The 18,606-nt window shown below is 42.2% G+C and overlaps 1 protein-coding gene across 2 annotated transcripts in view; it reads left to right on the top strand.

Moving 5' to 3' along the window:
- The window catches only part of RASSF8 (Ras association domain family member 8), a 95,350-nt gene continuing 76,744 nt past the window's right edge, over nt 1–18,606 (top strand). Inside the window, exon 1 of one of the 2 annotated variants that reach the window (XM_081128148.1) lies at nt 1–84. The gene's annotated coding sequence lies outside the window, so the exon portion shown is untranslated. The remainder of the gene's footprint in view (nt 85–18,606) is intronic. The other variant, XM_081128149.1, reaches the window with a different exon arrangement.

The raw sequence follows: 18,606 nt of genomic DNA, 5'->3' as shown, positions 1-18,606 counted from the left end.
GCCGGGCTCCGGGCGCCGCCGCGTCCCCAGCGCCCGGCCGGCCCCGCGGGGCGGCCTGCGGGGGCGGCGCAGTTGCGAAACTGAGTGAGTATTGAGCATTAACTTTACTCGGCGGCCGCGATTTCTAGGCTGCGCGCGGGACCCCTCCCTCCTGGCCCGGAGCGCCGGGTCGGTCCCCTGCGCGCAGCCGGGCTCTCCGCCGGCTCTGCCCCGCTGCTCCCGACCACCTCCCCGCCGCGCGCGTCCGCCTGAAAAGTGCGAGCCCTTCCTCGCCGCGCCGTTTCCTCCGGTGCCCTTGGCAGGGGAGTTTAGAGGCCACTTTTGCTGGGAAGGGAAATGCATGTCTGGTTTCGCTCATATTTTCTCCTCCAAATGGAAACCGGAGGCTCGCTCGCCGGGTGGCGGTTTGCTGAGACGCTCGTTTTCTCCTCTGAAACAATGATTGGTTTATAGGTTTTTAAATTCTGTCTGAACGGAGAATCCTCCTCGGGCTCTCTTCCCCCTGGCCGCCGATACGTACAGGGAGGGGTCCAGAGGAGGTGACTTTAAAAGTAATTCCGTTTTGCACACTAGAAACTCCGAGAGGGTGAATCGCAGAAAACTTAAGACCGCCCCCGGAGGAACCTTGAGCTCCGAACGCGGGTCCGTGGACGGCACTGAGCCCTCCAAGCCCAGTACCTGGTTTGCAATCCCGCGTTGCGTTGTTATTTTAGCATCACAGAGCCGCCTGGTGTTGCTAAACCACTACTTTCTCAGCATCAAATGGCATCTTGAGCTGTGCAAGCATCGGATATAATTGCGGGCCAGCGTTGCCCCTGATCTTTAGGGATTTAGAAAGGAAAGAGATATGCAGGGCACGTTTCGTAGCCGATTCAAACCCGTCGGGTTAGCACTGTCAATACATCAAAGCACGGCACTGGAAAAAAAAAATTACTCCAGCCTGGTGACCCGGGGACCAACATTTATGGCTTTCCCAGTGCAATGCGGCTCCGCAGCTCTTCGTTAGATCGGTTGTGTCCCCAGGAAGCGCCTTTTACCATGTGCAGACCTCTGTTTTCCGGGTCAGTTGGACTAAGGACTCATTTTGGTAGGAGACCTCAGGTAGTTTTCCTCTTTATTTTCTTTCATCCTTGGGTGGCCAGGAGTTAGCGACCATGTTATGAAGGAACAGAAAGAGGGAAGCTTCCGTGACGGGCTCTCAGCGTCCTGCCCTTGGCGGGGTTGAGGCGGCGGCCGCCAGCTAGCCCTCTGCCCCGAGAGGTGGCCCAGGGGCAGGACGCAGGGCGCAGCGCTGCCACTCAGGAGGGTGGTTGTGTTTATCTTTTAGCGGGCTTATTAATGGCACTTTTTATTTATCTCCATGGGGAACTCTCCCCAAGCCATAAAAATTACATGTGACTGAACATGATTTGATGATTTATCCCATTGAAGGATCAGACCCAACCAGATGTCATTTGTGATGTGGATGATAAAAACCTTTCAAAAATCACCCTCTCCCTCATTTTCTCTCCTTTTAAGCGTCTCAGGCCGGTACTTTCAATAATAGACGCAATTGGCAGTAATGTATTGAGTTCATTCTTTCTAGGCTCATTGATCAAGCCTAATTTCTGGGTTTCCATAGCTTGAAGGGGACCTCAGAGAGAGAGAAAGGGAGCACAAACCATGGGATTGTGCCGATAGGAAAGGCATTCCAGTTGGCCAGAGTGCCCACGTGCAGGGAAAAGCAGTTTAAAAGAAGACTGCATGTTTAAGTTGTTTTTAGGGTGCATGTTTACTGAATTTGGCATTTGGTTGAGGTATCTGGGAATTGCAGATTTTAAGTTCTGTGCCATAGTGGTGTCGTTTCTTTCTGCCTAATTTTTTTTTTTTTTTTTAAGATTTTTTTATTGATTTTTAGAGAAGGAAAAAGGGAGAGGGAGAGAGAAACATGGGTGTGAGAGTGAGACATGAGTAGGCTGCCTCCTGCATGCCCCCTACTGGGGACTGAGCACACCACCCCAGGCATGTGCCCTGACCTGTCACCTCTCAGTGCCAGGGATATCCGCCCACCAACTGAGGGGCAGTGCCCAGGGCACCTAATTTTTTTAAGGTTTCAATTTTTTTATTTATGTGAATATCAGTGCTTGGCTTTTGTAGCCTTCCCTCCGGGACAGCTTGCATTTTTGACTTGAATGCCTTGGTTATTTGAGAAATGATTACTTTTTCAGAGTTCTTGCTCATTAATTGGTCTGTCTTATGTTGGTGTATGTAATGAGAGTAAAAATACTGTTTGCTATTGGCTATTGTTGCTCTTTTCGTTATGGTTGATTCCTGGCGTAACGGCTTTGCTATTTATGGTAAAACATTAAGGTCCTAGATATCTTGCTAGTGTCCAAAAGATTGCAGGACTCTTTGCAGGTATGGAGTAGGGATGGGAGTGGGAAAGGAAGCCATTATGCATTAAATCTGAGGATTTGGGTTTAAAAAATAATGTATTACCTATTTACTCTCCTTGGGTGCTGGCTTGCTCCAGCCGTAAATAGTCTTCAAAATTCAAAGCGTAGAGACAGTTTCCAAGAACTCTGTATAGTGGGAAGAATGCTTACCCCACAGCCAGCCGGCCAGCCTTGGGTGGCAGGTGTGACTTTGTCACTCCGAGCTGAATGAGCTTGGCCACGCTACTTCAGCTTCTGTGATCTACAGTTTGCTTTCAGTAAAATGGGGATACTGCTACTAATCGGGATGCTGGGACAAGCAGAACACCTGATGTAGTGCCTGGCACATCCTAGCCAACGAATGGCAATGTCTCAGACGTCTTCAGAACTGTGCTCTTGATTACCGAACCTTTCCAGTTGTTTTTGCTGTTTTTCATCTCATCCATCCAAAGAGTGGCTCAGGCCAGAAGGCTGGAATTCCCGTCACTCTCTGTTTCATTCTGTCACCCTCCAACCAGCCAGTTTGTCACAAAGTTCTACCCACTTTTCTGGCGAAAGCTCTCTCAAACCTGTCTGACTTTTCAGTCTCCATTATGCTACTCCCCTAGTTCAAGCTATCATTACCCCTCCCCACTGCAGAGGCCTCCTGCATGCACTCTGCACCCATTCCCGTCCCTTTACCCACACATCCTGAGAAAAAAGAGAAGTCACTTGCTGCTTAAACTCTTCAAAGCTCTTAGGGAACACATTTACACTTAGGATAAAATATGAAATCCTCCACAAGCCTACAAGGTCCTGCATGACTTGGCCCCTGCCCACCGTCTTCATCTCTTGTCAGCCCCATTGGCAGTTTCCAGCGGACTCACCTGAGGGCTGTTGCTCTTGCTGTTGGCCTTTCTGTTTTATGACCATGTCACTGAGTAATTTCTTGTCCTGGCTGCTGGTTCAAATATCCTTTTATAAAGTCTTCTCTGATAAGGCCACCCTTAGCATCAGGTAACTTGGAACCCCTTTATTTTTTCCCTCATAGCATAATCATCACTTCCCTTAATATTTTCCACAATTTAGAATTACATATTATTTCATTGTTTAATGTTTTTCTCTTGCCCTTGAAGGCAGCAATAATGCCTGGTTTGTTCAGCAGTCTATACCCAGTGCATTGTGTGTCTGGTGTGTGTGCGTGCGCGTGTGCAGTCGGTGCTCAATAAATAGTTATTGTTATAATGAATAAGATAGTAATATCAGCTTAATATTTGAGTTTTGATTGTCTTCTTATCACTGTTAAATCTGCTTTTCATAATAGAAAAGCCAGACTGGTTTTATGTATAATGTGAAACAACCTTTGCATATATCAGGTAAAATCAATGCATTTGGGCTCTGTGAAAAAATTTGTAATAATAAATCGAGACACCTTTCAATTAGTGTTACCCTGTGATTTTCTTTTGTAGATAATTCTTTTTCTAAGTACATCATTAAAGTAATTATGCTTTTTTTTTTTTTTTATCAGTACAGGATTACTGAAAGAAAAAAAATCTTACCGTGTCATATTATTTTACACATGTCATGTGGTAACATGTCAGTCAGCAGCTATTGATTGCCCAGTGCTAGATTTCAAAGGGAGGTAGGGAAAACTGTGGTGGAAAAATGAGTTTTAACTCTAAGGTTTAGTACTGTCCAGCTGTTGATGTGACTTGCATAAATAAATAGATTTTACTTGACCATTTAGTTGAGGTAGAGGAGTACTGTAGTAGTTTAAAAATGGGAGCCACCTAGAGGTCCAGAAGTCCTTTTTCCCTTTCTCACTAAAGCATTTCTTGTTTTAGCCAAAAAAGTCTCATGACTTTCCAAGGCCAAAGAAGGTTTAAAGCTTTGTTTGAGTATTTTTATCATGTGGTTGCTCTTTACACAGTATTAGTTTGATGCACTATAACTCTGAAGTACCCGTCTTTATTATTAATGTTTTGAGTCTCTACTGCTTACATAATCACCCACGTTTTCTTTTGACTTGTTTTTTAGGACTTTAGTTTCCTTTTAGAATTTTCCCCCAAAGCCTTAGAGGATAATCCCAATTACTTTCTAGTTTTGTATCTTGTAGGTCACTAAGTATACAGGGAACTTGGCAGTTGATTCTAGTTCTTTCAGGATTTATATCTTTGCTCACAACCTCTGGATGTCCCCAAAAAGTTGTTGCTCTGAGTGGTCTGGACCCTGAGTTTTTGCCAGCCAGAATCTCTTTGCCCTTGGATTGGGAGAACAGGGCGGGTGAAAGCAGCATTTCTAAGCTCCTGTTATGTGCTGAGCTCTGGGCAAAGTGTTCTCACAAAAGGGGAGTAAGTAGTTCACCTGCTTGAAATCACAGAAAGGAACCTTAAGCTTTTCATACATTTGCTTCACTCAAGGAAATTGTTCCTGTGACACCCTCATTTCCCCACCCTTTATTTTCTAGTCAGGAAGGTATGGCAAGATTGAGATGTCCTCTCTAGCCAGACCCTTTACGTTGTCTTGGTGCTTATTTAGACTTGACTTTATTTGTAGAGAAATATTGGGAGTGGGGCCAAAGAGAGACAAACCATATGATTTGCCTTTGTGGTAGGCCTCCGTGCCCCCAGGACATTTGCATCACGAGTATCCACCACTCTGGAGAAGAAAGTTATGGTTGGGAGCCCTTGTTATTTTTTCCCTCTTGTACATATGCTTAGTGGTTACTTTGGGTGACCTTGAACAAGTTGCCTGGAGCTTTTTAGCACCAATGATACTATCTGTTTCTCAGCCTTGCTGTAAGATTTAGAGGACTTATTTTTTGCAAATTTTTTTTTGATCACATTCAGATGTTTCACAGAGGTTATTACAATTATCTCTAGTGCTGTGCAAGTTTTATGCATTTAGAAAAATACTTTGGGAGAGAAATTTGACCCCCAGCTGCATCCAGAACCAAAGTCATGGCCCCACTCCACCCCCATGCAAAACCTAACCAGAACTTGAACACCGGAACTCTTTCAGAAACCAAGGGTCCATTTTCCAGAAAGATCCAGGGCTGACACCTTTTATCATAAATGCCAAGTTCCTTCAATTAAAACTTGCCCCACCGGCACTGTTCCCCCAACCCCTTAAAAACCCTTAACCTAGTCTAGTGTGCAAGATGGATTTGAGGCACCATTAGATCTCCCATCTTCTTGGTTGGTGCCTTGTTGATTAATAAATCTTTTCTAACAAAAAAGAAAAGAAAGGTAAAAAATATTTTGTTATTCAGTAGCATATGTTTTACTCTGTTTTCATAAGAAATCAGATACTTTTGTAACAAGAGAAGAGTTGTGATAGTTTCCACCAGGTTTTATTCATGGGGTTGATGTGCCTTGTTACTCTTGTTAACTGTCATTGACTTCTGAGTGCTAAGTCATTCTTATTGTTAATTGTAGAAATTTTATTATTGGAAAATTACTTAAAATTAAATTATTCTTTCAGATGTAAGTATACACATTGAAAAATTAGTGTTCCCTTAATGGATAGGTATTGTACAGAAAAGTAAGCACTTACTCTTATTTTTGCTAAAAGTATTTGAGTAGATTTATAATCTCTGAAACCGTACTGTAGAAATACTTTTGAAAGATAGATTGGGAATGTTTTGCAATGTTTAAGGTAAAATTTGGCCATTTCTAAAGCAAATTCTAATACCTGATGCCATTAGATGTCAGGAAACCTAAAATGGCTTATTTGTACTATATTTTCTTTTTTTAATATTATGACTTTTCCCTTATATTTCTTTTTTAAAAAATAGCTTTATTGAGATTAAATGATATGCAATAAACTGAACACATTTAAGTGTATCATTTGAGAAGCTTTGACCTATGTATATAAATATGAAATCATCACCACAATAAAGGTGAACAAGTCCAGCAAACTCCCCAAATTTCCCCACTCCCCTTTATAAACCCTTCCTTTTCCATCATCCCGTCACCCCAAATCACAGCTTTGCTTTCTGTCTATAAGAGTAGTTGGCTCAGGTCAGTATGGCTCAGTTGGGTGAGCATCATCCCATGCACCAAAAGGTCACCGGTTCAATTCCCAGTCAGGGCACAAGCCCTGGTTGCAGGCAATCTATGTTTCTCTCTCACATTGATGTTTCTCCCTCCGTCCCTTCCTCCCTCCCTCTCTTCCTCTCTTCCCCTCTCCCCCCTCCCCCCTCCCCCTCCCTCTCCCTTCCTCTCTCTCATCAATAAAAACATATATATAAAAAACATATATGTAAAGAGTATATATATTATAGTATATGTAATATATATAAGGAGTAGTTTGCATTTTCTAGAATTTTAAATTAATGGAATCATGTATAGTATGTATTCTTTTTTTTTTGGTCTGGCTTCTTTCACTCAGAATAATTATTTGGAGATTCATGCATATTGATGTATGTAGCAGTGGTTCATTTCTTCTCATTGCTGAATAGTATTCTGTTGTATGGCTATATATACACAACAGTTTATCTTTGTACCTATTGATGGACATTTGGGTTGTTTCTAATTTTTTGCTCTTTCAAATAAACCTACTACATTTGCATGCAATCTTTGTATAGACATGTACTTTCATTTATCTTGGGTAAGCACCTAGGATTGAAATGGCTAGATCATGTTAGTTGTATGTTTAACTTTTTCAGAAACTGTTTTCCAAAGTGATTATATCATTTTACTTCCCTACCAGCAGTGTATAAGCATGCTAGTTTCTTCCCATCCTTGTCAGCACTTAGTATAGTCAGGTTTTTTCATTTTAGTCATTAGCGATATTTTATTGTGATTTTAATTTGCATTTCCCTAGTGACCAATGAAGTCGAGCATCTTTTTATGTATTTTTTGCTATCTTTATACATTTGGTGGTCTGCCCAAGTTTTTTGCCCATGTTTTTATTGGGTTGATTGTCTTTATTGTTGAATGTTGAGAGTTCTTTATATATTTTGAATAAGTCCTTCATCAAATATATGTTTTATAAAGATTTTCTCCTAGCTTGTGGCTTGTTTTTTCATTCTCTTCACAGTGACTGTTGAGAAGTTTTTAATTTTGATGAAGTCCAACTTATGACTTTCTTTATAAATACATTATGCTTTTGGTGTCTTGTCTAAGAAATCTTTGCCTAACCCAAGGTCACAAAGGTTTTCTCCTATGTTTCCTTCAGGAAGTTTTATAGTTTTAAGTTTTGCATTTACGTCTATGATCTATTTTAAGTTAATTTTTTAAAAGAGGCTTTATGTTTTAGAGAAGTTTTCGGTGCACAGCAAAATTGAGCAGAAGGTACAGATTGCCCTTGTACTCCCTGCCCCATACATGCAAAGCCTTCTCCATTATGAACATTCCCCACCAGAGTGGTACATTTGTTGCAGCTGAACCCACATTGACACATGATGATTGCTCAGAGTCCATCTTTCATTAGAGTTCGCTCTTGCTGTTGTACATTCTGTGTGTCTGGACAAAAGTATAATGACATGTATCCACCTTATAGCATCATACAGAGTGGTTGTACAGCCCTAAAAATCCTCTGTGCTCTGCCTGTTCATCCCTCTTTCCTTAACCCCTGGCAACCATAGTCTTTTTACTGTTTCCATAGTTTTTTCTTTTCCTGAATGTCATATAATTGGAATCATACAATATGTAGCTTTTTGAGATTGGTTCTTTCACCTAGTAATATGCACTTATATTTCTTTCCTACATGTCTTTTCATGGCTTGATAGCTAATTTTTGCCCTGAATAACATTTCGTTGTCTGTGTGTACCACCGTTTATTTGTCCATTCACCACCAAAGGACATCTTGGTTGCTTCCAAGTTTGGGCAATTATGAATAAAGGTGCAGTAAGCATACATATGCAGGTTTTTGTGTAGACATAAGTTTTCAGTTTCTTTGGGTAAATACCAAGAAGCACAATTGCTGGATCATATGGTACAAGTATGTTTAGTTTTGTAAGAGACTGCCAAACTGTGTTCCAAAGTGGCTATACCATTTGCATTCCCACCAGCAATGAATGAGAGTTCCTGTTGCTCCACAGTCTTATCAGCATTTGGTGTTGTCAGTGTTTTGGATTTTGGCCATTCCCATAGGTATGTAGTGATATCTCATTGTTTTAATTTGCATTTCCATTATGACATACGATATTGGGTTCTTCATATGCTTATTTGCCATCTATATATCTTTGGCAAGGTGTCTGTTAAAGGTATTTGGACCATTGAGTTAATTTTTTATATTGGATAGGTTATTGATTAAAGTTCATTTTTTTGCATATGAAAATCTAATTGTTCCAGCACTGTTTGTTAAAAAGACTGTTCTTTCTCCACTGAATTGCCTTTACCTCTTTGTCAACATTCAGTTGCCTATTATGTCTCTTTTTATTGTATCAATTGACATTCTTAGCTGTGTAGCACATACTAAAGGAAAAGTAATTAAATTCAATACTTGATAATGAATGTGTTTTTGTCACATTTAATAAAATTTCTAGTTTCTGTACTGTAGCCTTCATGGAATCCTTTTTCTATTCAAACATTCCTTTTTCCTTTCTCTTTTTGTTATTTACTATACTTATAATAAAATCTGGTGATGAGGGGACATATACAACTTATCCCTTTCTTTAAGTTTTACTTATCTTTCCTGTGAATGACAGTTATTTCACTGTTTCTTTGAAAATCTCGCAACCTCTATCACTCCCTCTTTTTAATTTTTCTAGTCTCGATGATCTCTCTTCTATCACAGTCTGTTGAGTAGTGGCATACTGTATATATTGGAAAGAATGCTCCCTTCAGTGAAAAACCTGGCTGGACCTGGGTATCCTTGGAGAAATTATGAAGCTCACCCAGCCTCAAGTTTTCTGATCTTTAAATGGGGCTACTAATTTATCCCTCAGGGCTGTTTAGGAATAAAAGAGATGTTTACATGTGTCCATGTAGGGAAATGAATGTATATGAAGTATCTCGGTGAAGGGTTAGGCCTTCCCCCCTTACCCAACTCCAGTGAGCTCAGTATACATGTCTGTCCCAACTGGGAGTCTGAGCAGGCCTTGGTGCTCTTTGGAGAGGATGGGTACGAACTCCTCCAGTCTGCCCAGGCCCATGGTTGAGAAGCACCTGAGTTGGAGAGAACACTGTCAGTGTAGAGCATCCAGGGGTGGAAGAAGAACATTTGCTGGTCAGCGTGGAAGAACATCTTCATCCCCACAGCTGGAATTGGGTATGTCCAAGGCCTTTCTCCATCAGTAATCCTTTCTCTGTGTTGAATTTCAATCTCACCTTCCCTTGGCTCCTTCCCTTGATCTGGAAAGAATATGTTCAAGTCTCTCTTGACATTGCTGCTCCTTTTAGCTGTCTCCTTTATCAGCTATCTTCTTACAGGAGCTGTCTGTGCTTAATGCTTCTACTATTCTATCTGCCAACTCACTCCTTAGCCAGGTATACCATTTCTTAAGACACATTTCTTGCCATAGGTGCCAATATATATTTTTTTTTAATCCTCACCTGAGGATATTTTTTCCATTGCTTTTCAGAGTGGAAGGAGAGAGAGAAAAAGAGAGAGAGAGAGAGAAAAAGAGAGAGAGAGAGAGAGAGAAACATCAATGTGAAAGAGACACATCGATTGGTTGCCTCCCACATGTGCCCTGGCCAGGGCTGGGGATCGAGCCTGCAACTGAGGTACACGCCCTTGACCGGAATTGAACCGAGACCCTTCAGTACACGGGCCGATGCTCTGACCACTGAGCAAAATTGGCTAGGGCATGTGCCAATATCTTAATTGCCAAAATCAATGGAAACTTTTCACCCCTAATATAACCGAAGCCTTTTTGTGGCATTGTACTTTATTGGGCTGTCTCCCTCTGTGTTGAAACTTCTCCTTCTTGACTTCTGGTCATCATTCTTTATTCATTCACCCAAAAATGAACTACAGTGCCCTTCCATTCATGGGGCTATAGCAGAGATCAAAGCACACAAAATTGCTGCTCTCATGGAACATGCACTCTTCTGAGGGGAGTTAGATAATAAATGAATGAGTGATTCTACATTTTTTTATATGATAATAAATGCTTTGGAGAAAACGAAAAGCAGCAAGGTGGAAGAATTGAAAATGCTGGCGGTGGGAGTGTGTTATTTGATATTGGATGGGCAGGAAGTCCTCACTCAAGAGCACATTTAAATAGAAACCAGTGAAGTGAAGGAGCTACCTCTATGACTGGAGGAAGACACTCCAGATAGAGGAGACAGTAGTGAGTGCAGAGGCCCTGGAGCAGGTGCATACAGGTGTGCCCACATCATAGCAGTCAGACCAGTGAGGTTGGGAGGTGTCATGGAGCAGTAGCAAGGAGGTAAGGTAGAAGAGGTCCTGGCTGTGCCAAGGATCTTGGTTTTTACTCTGGAGTGAGAAGACAGTTGCAGGCCTTAGAGGAATGAATGAATTGGAGGGTGACATGGAGTATTAGGCAAGAACATGAACTCTGGAGCTGGCTGCCTGGGTTAAAATCCCAGCTCTACATTTGCTGGCTCTGGGACCATGGAGTAGTTGTGTAACTTCTCTCTGCCTCATTGGTAAAATGGGAATAAAAGTGATATCTATTTCATAGTGATGTGAGGATTACATGAGTTAATATTTGTAAAGAACAGAGCATGGCAGATAGTTTTATAAAAGAGCCTGTTAAATAAAATCAGTAAAATTGAAAAGCCACACTTTGCTGCCCTGTGGAAAGGGCTTGTCAAGGGGAATTAAGAACAGAAGCAGGAAGCCAAGACGTGAAAACAACCTAAGTATCTATCAGTGGATGATTGATAGAATGGGGTATGTATACACACTTGTATTTTCAGCCAGGAAAAAAGGAGACACTGCCATTTGCGACACCATGGATGGACCTTGAGGGCATTATGTTAAGTGACATAAGTCAGAGAAAGACAAATAGTGTGTGATCTAACTTATATGTGCATTCAAAAACAAACAAAAACCCACCAAACTCATAGATACAGAGAACAGATTGGTGGTTGCCAGAGGCAGATAGTGGGTGGGAGGGATGGTGCATGGGTGAAATGGGTAAAAAGATAGACATCGAGTTTTAAGATAAATAAGTCCTGGGATATAATGTACACCTTGGTGACTTTCAAGAAAAGACTAGAAGCAGGAAGACCAGTTAGATGATTGCCTTAATTCACACGAGGATGGCTTAGATGAGGTGCTAGTGGTGGAGGTGGGGAGAAGGGTCACATGGTGGGTGTATTTTGGATACGGGACTGGCCTGTTGACTGGAGGCTTAGATCTGCTTTTTGTCCCATCGCTGATCTTTCTAAGACTTTATTGTCTCCTTCTCTCCTATTTGACCAGAGGCTCTCAAACACATTTGGAAATATGTGGGCACGTTTTTTGGTTGTCACAGAGACTAGGTTGTGGATATTTCCAGTGTTTAGTGGGCAGGGGCTGGGCCAGGGGTGAGGACCTGTCCCTTGCAATTTGCCAGCAGCATTCTGCTTGAGAAATCCTGCTTTAGACCCTTTCCCACATACCCTCCCTGCTCCCAGCCCAGGATTTCTTAACCCGCAGTCCTATGTGGACAGCAGGAGTCCTATAAGCTGCCTGACATTTTCCCCAAAATATTGTTTGTTAATGTACATTATGGGGCCTGAGCATTTAAAAATATATATATATATATTTTTACTGATTTCAGAGAGAAGGGAGAGGGGGAGAGAGAGAGAAAGAAACATCAGTGATGCGAGTCATTGATCAGCTGCCTCCTGCTCGTCCCTGACTGGGGATCGAGGACACAGCCTGGGCAGGTGCCCTGACTGGGAATTGAACCACAATCTCCTGGATTCTAGGTGTGGCCTGAGCATTGTCATTAAGTTCTCAAAACTGTCCTATCCTGAGAACATACAAATTCCTGTTATGAGTGGTCTCACCCACTTTCATTGTTTTTACTCCAGTGTGTATGGTGATGCTTCCAGTTCTTTTCCTACAGTGCTCTGACCTCTGGACCCCTCTCGACTGAGCCCTGCAGCGGTTCCTCAGGATCAGCAGTCCCTGGCTTCTTCCTTTATTTCCTGCCTGGATTGGTGGCACCATCATCCACCTGTCTCCTAACCCTGCCTTCCCTGTGCCACCTCACCTTGACTAATTCATCTGTACCTTCTGATATTACCTCTTGGACAGCTGAGGAAGTCTTTTCCATTTCCCCTGCCATTTGTTACTCTAATTTAGCCTCTCATTTAGATTGTTGCCACCTCACCGGCCTCCCCACCTGAGATGCATCTTTTACACACCACCAGATGAGCTCTTGGATGCACAAATCTCACCATGTCACTGACTTGCTAAAAACTTAGCTTGCCACTGCCTGTAGGGTTGAGTTCAGACTCTTACAGCAAGCACACAGACCCTCTGAAATCTGGTGCTGGTCCCCCGCCCTGGGCTGGCTAGGTGGCTGTCATGCCTCCCTGCTTGGCTGCCCTCCAGCTCTCTCCCCTTACTTGTCCTCCTGCGCCAGGCTCTAGCAAGACTAAATAAGCTCTTTCATGCATTGATGCTTGAATATTTAAACATGCTGTTGGTCACACACAAAAAAATGGTTCAAGCTCTCCCTTACCTCCAAAATATTCTATAGCTCTAAAACCCAGCCTGGCTCCCCTCTTCCTGAAGGAGGGACTCACTCCCTCCCGAGTCTACCTTGCCTTCTTCCTGTCCCATATGCATGCATGTTTCCCTTCTCTCTTTGCATTTTCATTTCAGGAGCTCTCTACTTCAAACAGGTGAGCTTCTGAGAGGCTCTTCTTAAGCTCATTTGTTCACAAGTTCAAAGTGACTAAGAGGACTTTAAGTTTGCATTCCCCCGATGCAGTTCAAGGAGTGTAAGTTGGTTCTTTGAAGCTTTATAACCAGTTCTGCACTTGCTGCTGGATGTCCTGTAGGGCATCTTTTTCTAAAGTGGAGCAGCTTTGTCTACATGAAAAATCTCCTGAGGCAGGTGGCTCCTTCCTGGTCTCTTTGGAGCCCTGGGGAGCCCCTTAGTAGCCCTTGGTGTCCAAGTTCACGCCTCATCTTGAATTGCAGAAGCCTCAGTGGGCTCAGCCCTGGCTGTGCTCAGGCTTTCTGTTCTAGAACAATAGCCTGGCCTCCTGAACTAACATTGGGCCGAGTTTCCACCTTTGGCCCTGATCATTCTGTTGCATATTCAAAATGGAAAAAGGTCTGAGGATCTCCTTTCTCTGTTCTGGCTGATTATTACTGATAGGTTATAGGTGTAGGTTAGCTTTTTTTCACCCTCGCTCAGCCCCATTCATTTTTTGCCCTTAACGGTTCTTCCCAGTGTAGTCCATATGCAAAAGGAGAAAAAAAAAGAAAAGAAAAATATTTTTCATCACTCACAACTATTTGTATAAGCTCTCCTTTTGTTTCTATCATAATTGTGTGTCTCTTTTTTACTACCACTTTAAACAGTGCTATACTTTTGCATTATCAGATATGATGGGGTTAATGTTTGTAAAATACTTCAAAACATATTTTAAATACAGCAAACGCGTCCATCCGCAGACTAAGGAGCGTGAAGGCACCTACCAGGCAGAGTTTCCAGAGTTGGGCTCTGGGGCGAGTATTTGTTCCCATCTGGACAGTTGTGATTTGACAGCTCAGGAGTGGAAGGGTCAAGATTTGTTTCCTGTTGCCTTTCCTTCTAGACTGTGGGAAGCAGGATTCATATTTAATTGTCTACCAACTTTTAGCTCTTTGATGGCAGGAATGTGTCTGATTCTCATTGGATCCTTGGGTGTGGTACTGTTAGTTGTGGAATGAATTCACTGTGCTGGCTAGTATTTATACCCTCAAGGGGAACCTTGCTAAACTGCCTCTAAGCATTGAGCTGTGCAGACTAAACAAAGAGTTTGGAATACAGCTGACTAAAGCATTCATATTACATGGATGACTGAGGTGATACTGAACTCTATATGGTTAGGAATGGAAGCTTTACTTGGCTTCTGAAAACACTTCAACAAATATTAAGTACCTACCATGTTCAAGAGTAGGTTCTGTGGAGGACAAGAGGAGGGGGATATGGTCTGTGGTTTTGGAAAGCTTACTATTGAACAATGAGGATGCGCTAAGCACCAGTAAGAAAACACATCAAAATATAAACATTGCATCTGACTTCAAGTATACGATGCATATGTGCATGTGTATATGCCTATGTATATGTGTATATAGGGTGGGGCAAAAGTAGGTTTACAGTTGTTTGTATAAAAAAATAATAACTGATAAATAACAACACAAGAATAAAAACTCTGTTTCACATACAACTATAAACCTACTTTTGCCCCACCCTGTATGTACATATATGTGTGTACGTATCATAATTATACACTTCATTGAATTTTCACACTGTGACCATACTCATGCAACAAGTGCCTAGGTTAAGAAATAGAACATTATCTGCGTTCCACAGGTCCCCTCGTGTTCCCAACTTCTGGTGGCATTCCACAGTTTTGGCATCATGGAAATAGACTCATACAGCATCTACTCCTATGTCTGATTTTTCACACTCAACATTGTCTGACTCATCCATATTGTTTATAGTTGTAGATCGGTCATTCTTATTATTATGGATCACCTACTCTTATGCTTTCATATTTTTAATGTTTTCAGAAGTATGTATTTTATAATCAGAAAAAGATTGTTTTTTTTTTTCAAGAGGCAAAGGCAAGTTTATTTGCAAAGAGCTTGAGTAGATTGAGTTGGCCAGTTCAGCTGGACCGTGGCACGCGTGGAAGAGAATAAGTGGTGGCTGTTCTGAAACAGATGCATAGATATGCAGTGGGAGCTCACAGGAGAGCAAGATTCTGTATGTTCTGTCGGTTTGTAGTCATGGGACTGGGCACTCCTTCAGTCCCTTTGATCCTCAGCTTGCTCATCCGTTTATCAGCTGGGTGTAATGGTATCATCCTTAGATAACACTGGTCTTGAGGATTTGCTTGAGATAGTGAGTCTGTAAGTAAGTCTGCCAGATGGTGAAATCCTTGACTTAAAAATGGGAATTAGAGAGGAGGATGCTCAAGGAGGTAAGTTATGTTCAGTTGCCATTAATTTTCTCTAGGAAGTGAGGGGTGATGATTATCTGTAAATGAAAGCACATGGCTTTGAGGTGGGGGTTCGAGAAGCTCAAAGCAGAGAAGCTCTGGGCAGGCAGCCCCTAAGTGCTCAGTGAGAAGGGGCCCAGGGAGAATGGAAGGAGAGCTTGGCAGTGCTAAGGGCCCATGTCTGAGGTTGGAGCACAGACATCAGTGTAGTGTATTGGTCCCCCCCCCAAAATATTTGTTTATTATGTTTTATTTGGGCTGATATTAAACCGATTTTTCCTGATCATACCAATGGAAAAAGTAGAAACAGAAGGAAAAGGGAAGGAGGAAGAAAGCCCACTGACACATGAGAAATACCTAATCTACAAAGACAACACTATTCAAAAGAAGCCTCTGATTTAAAATATGAATATGTCACAAGAGTCCATGGTGGTCTGGAACTTCGAATGTCTTTTTCCAAGGATATTTACTCTAAAAGGGAGCCCTAGGATTTTAGTCTAGATCACAAAAGCCTACAAAACGTGGGGATCTTTTACTAATATTTTCTAGCTCCGAGAGTCCTAAAATCACCAGCAGTTTTAACTATTTTAGATCCACTAAGTAGTGTAGGGCTTGATGGGCCGGCCTGTAACCCTGTTCATTGCTGGAATTGTTTCTATGGGAATAATTCCCAGGTGCAGTGAAAACTGCCGAGGATGCACTCCGAGCTTGCCCACCTCTTCCAAATAAAGCGATGGGTAAGCACTTCATCGTGAACCCAGTAGGGAGAGGTGAGCTATTTGTAGATAAATGATGTTAATAGATTGGGTGGCGCCTTCACTCATCATTGTTCTATTCAAACAGTATCTGTTGACTGCTTGTGGGCTGGATATGAAAAAAAGCTTCTTTTTAAAAGCCTTATCTCCCAGATACTTTTTATCTGGGCCCTGCATTTAAAGAAATAATTTTTGGAATGTGATAATGGGTAAAATGTAGATGTGGGTTCCTGGGGTGGGGTCAGAGGTGAGTGCTTCTGGAAACATCTTTCTAAGTCTGCCAGCAGAAATCTGGGAAGGTTTAAAAGGGAAATTCACTCTTGAGCTAAGACTTGAGAATGAAAAGGCGTTTTCGGAGAGGGTACTCCATACAGATAAAACTGGGCACAAAGCCTGAACCTGTAAGGAGAACAGGGTTGGTTGGTGAACTACTGCTAGTCTTAATATCACTAAAGTTAGCGAGGGGGTGGGGGGGAGTGCAGGAACCAAGGAGTGGAATAATTCTTCCCCCCACCCATGGGGGAAAGGATGTCACATTATCCTAAAGTTTGTTTAGCTTTTTGCTCATTGGGTATGAGAAGCACAGTTGTTCTGTCTCTGTTCTGAATCAAGATTTCTACTTATTCAGATTTTACATTTGAGATTGCTTTATAATTAAGTGGGACTTGGAGTACTGCTCTGTGTCTTCCAGTACAACGTATTGAGATCACCTTGTTTGTGTTCAGTCCACAGTCATTAATTAAGCATATATTCTATCAAAGGAATTATACCTGCTGTTGATGGTCTTACAAAGATAGGAACTGGCCTCTGCCTTTCAAGAAGCTTTCAATCTAGTTAGCAAAGCAGAACTTGAACTTTCAGAAGCCCTATTATGGAAAGACAGGTAACAAGATGGACTTGTCACAACTGTGGGAAGTAGAGATTTATTTAGAAGATAGGGCACCCTGATCAGGGACCAAAGGCCCCCAAAGATATGACTGGTGGATAGTGGTATAAAAGTGGGGCACGGTGGCTTTGGAACTGGAAAGAAGTCACCTCAGCTGGAGGACCATGGTGGAGGCTAGCCCAGGAGCATGGATGTGCAGAGAACCATTGGGAGGTAGAATGGTATCTAGAATCACTCAGTGCCGGGAATAGAGAGAAGTGTGGCTGGGGCTAGGTGGCAGGGGCCTTAAATGCGGCACTGAGGAATTTGGACTTTATTCCAAGCCATTATGCATTGTTGTTGTTTTTTAAATTATAAGAGAAAGTTTATGTAGAAAGTTACAGGGGTAGTAGAATGAACAAACTGGGATGCGTAGGTTCAGGAGACAAGTTACAGAAGCAAAAGAAGGGCTCTTTGAGTTTAGGAGAGAGAAAGGCAAAGATAACATGCCTGGGGGAAGGAAAGGGAAGGGAAAGACTGAGCTATCTGGTCAGGGCCCAGGTATAATACCCTTATATACCTGGAAGTCAGACTAATAAGAGTATCTGCAGTGGTGGTCAGAAAACCTCCATGCTTCCTCATTCCTATCTTCATTCCTATTCAGCATCCTATTAATTATGTTACCTGTGTTAAAAATAGTAAGCATAAAACCTGTGTGTGCATGTATATGTTGGGGAGGTCAAAAATCAACAGAATGAGGGCCTTAAAAAACAGGCGCGTAGATACAACTGGTACACAGAAAAGACAGCAAGGCCAGCGTTCTTTAGTTTCAAGTGTAGTCAAAGGTTATAATCATATTGCACATGATTCATGGTGCCTTACAGTTTTCAGATCATTTTCACATCTTTTAAATCATTTGGTTGTCACAGCAAACCTGTGAGGGTGGTAAACTAAATGTCATTCACATTCTCCATGCAAATTTAAGTCATGGAAAGACTGTGCATTGTCTCTTATGACAGGTGTCCAGACCATTCTTCCACAGCCCGTTTGGTCTTGCCCAACTCCTCGGTGTCTTTTTGGGGAGTGGGTAGGTGATGGTACGTACCAAAGAAACTTGAAGCAGGTGGCAGTTACCTGCTGTCTTACAAACTCACTTCTAGTTAATAATGAAAGCGGGTTTCCGCTAAACTAGTGCACACATAGAGATAACTTTTAGATAAACATTCTCTAGCCAGAAGCCAAAAAAGGGTTGATACAATCTGGCTCATAAGCTTGATGAAAGCTCCAGTCTTTGTGTTTCAGGTGTTCTGATGCACAATATCAAGGAACACTTGAAGCACACAACAGGAGGGCAGGGGAGAGGTTCCTGGTTTTTTAGTTGCTCTCAGGGGTTCAGGCTTCACCAGACTCTTATATTCTGTTCGTTCAAGGGCAAAAGTGTCTCTAAAACATTTCAGCATGCCCATGTACTTGAATCCTTTAATTTCACCAGTGTGATCCCATTTCTAACATCCATC

Source organism: Miniopterus schreibersii (assembly GCF_964146895.1).
Source record: "Miniopterus schreibersii genome assembly, chromosome: 2".
Classification (NCBI taxonomy): Eukaryota; Metazoa; Chordata; class Mammalia; order Chiroptera; family Miniopteridae; genus Miniopterus; species Miniopterus schreibersii.
The sequence above is the reverse complement of the archived record's forward strand: the minus strand, read 5'-3'. Positions and strand labels throughout refer to the sequence as shown.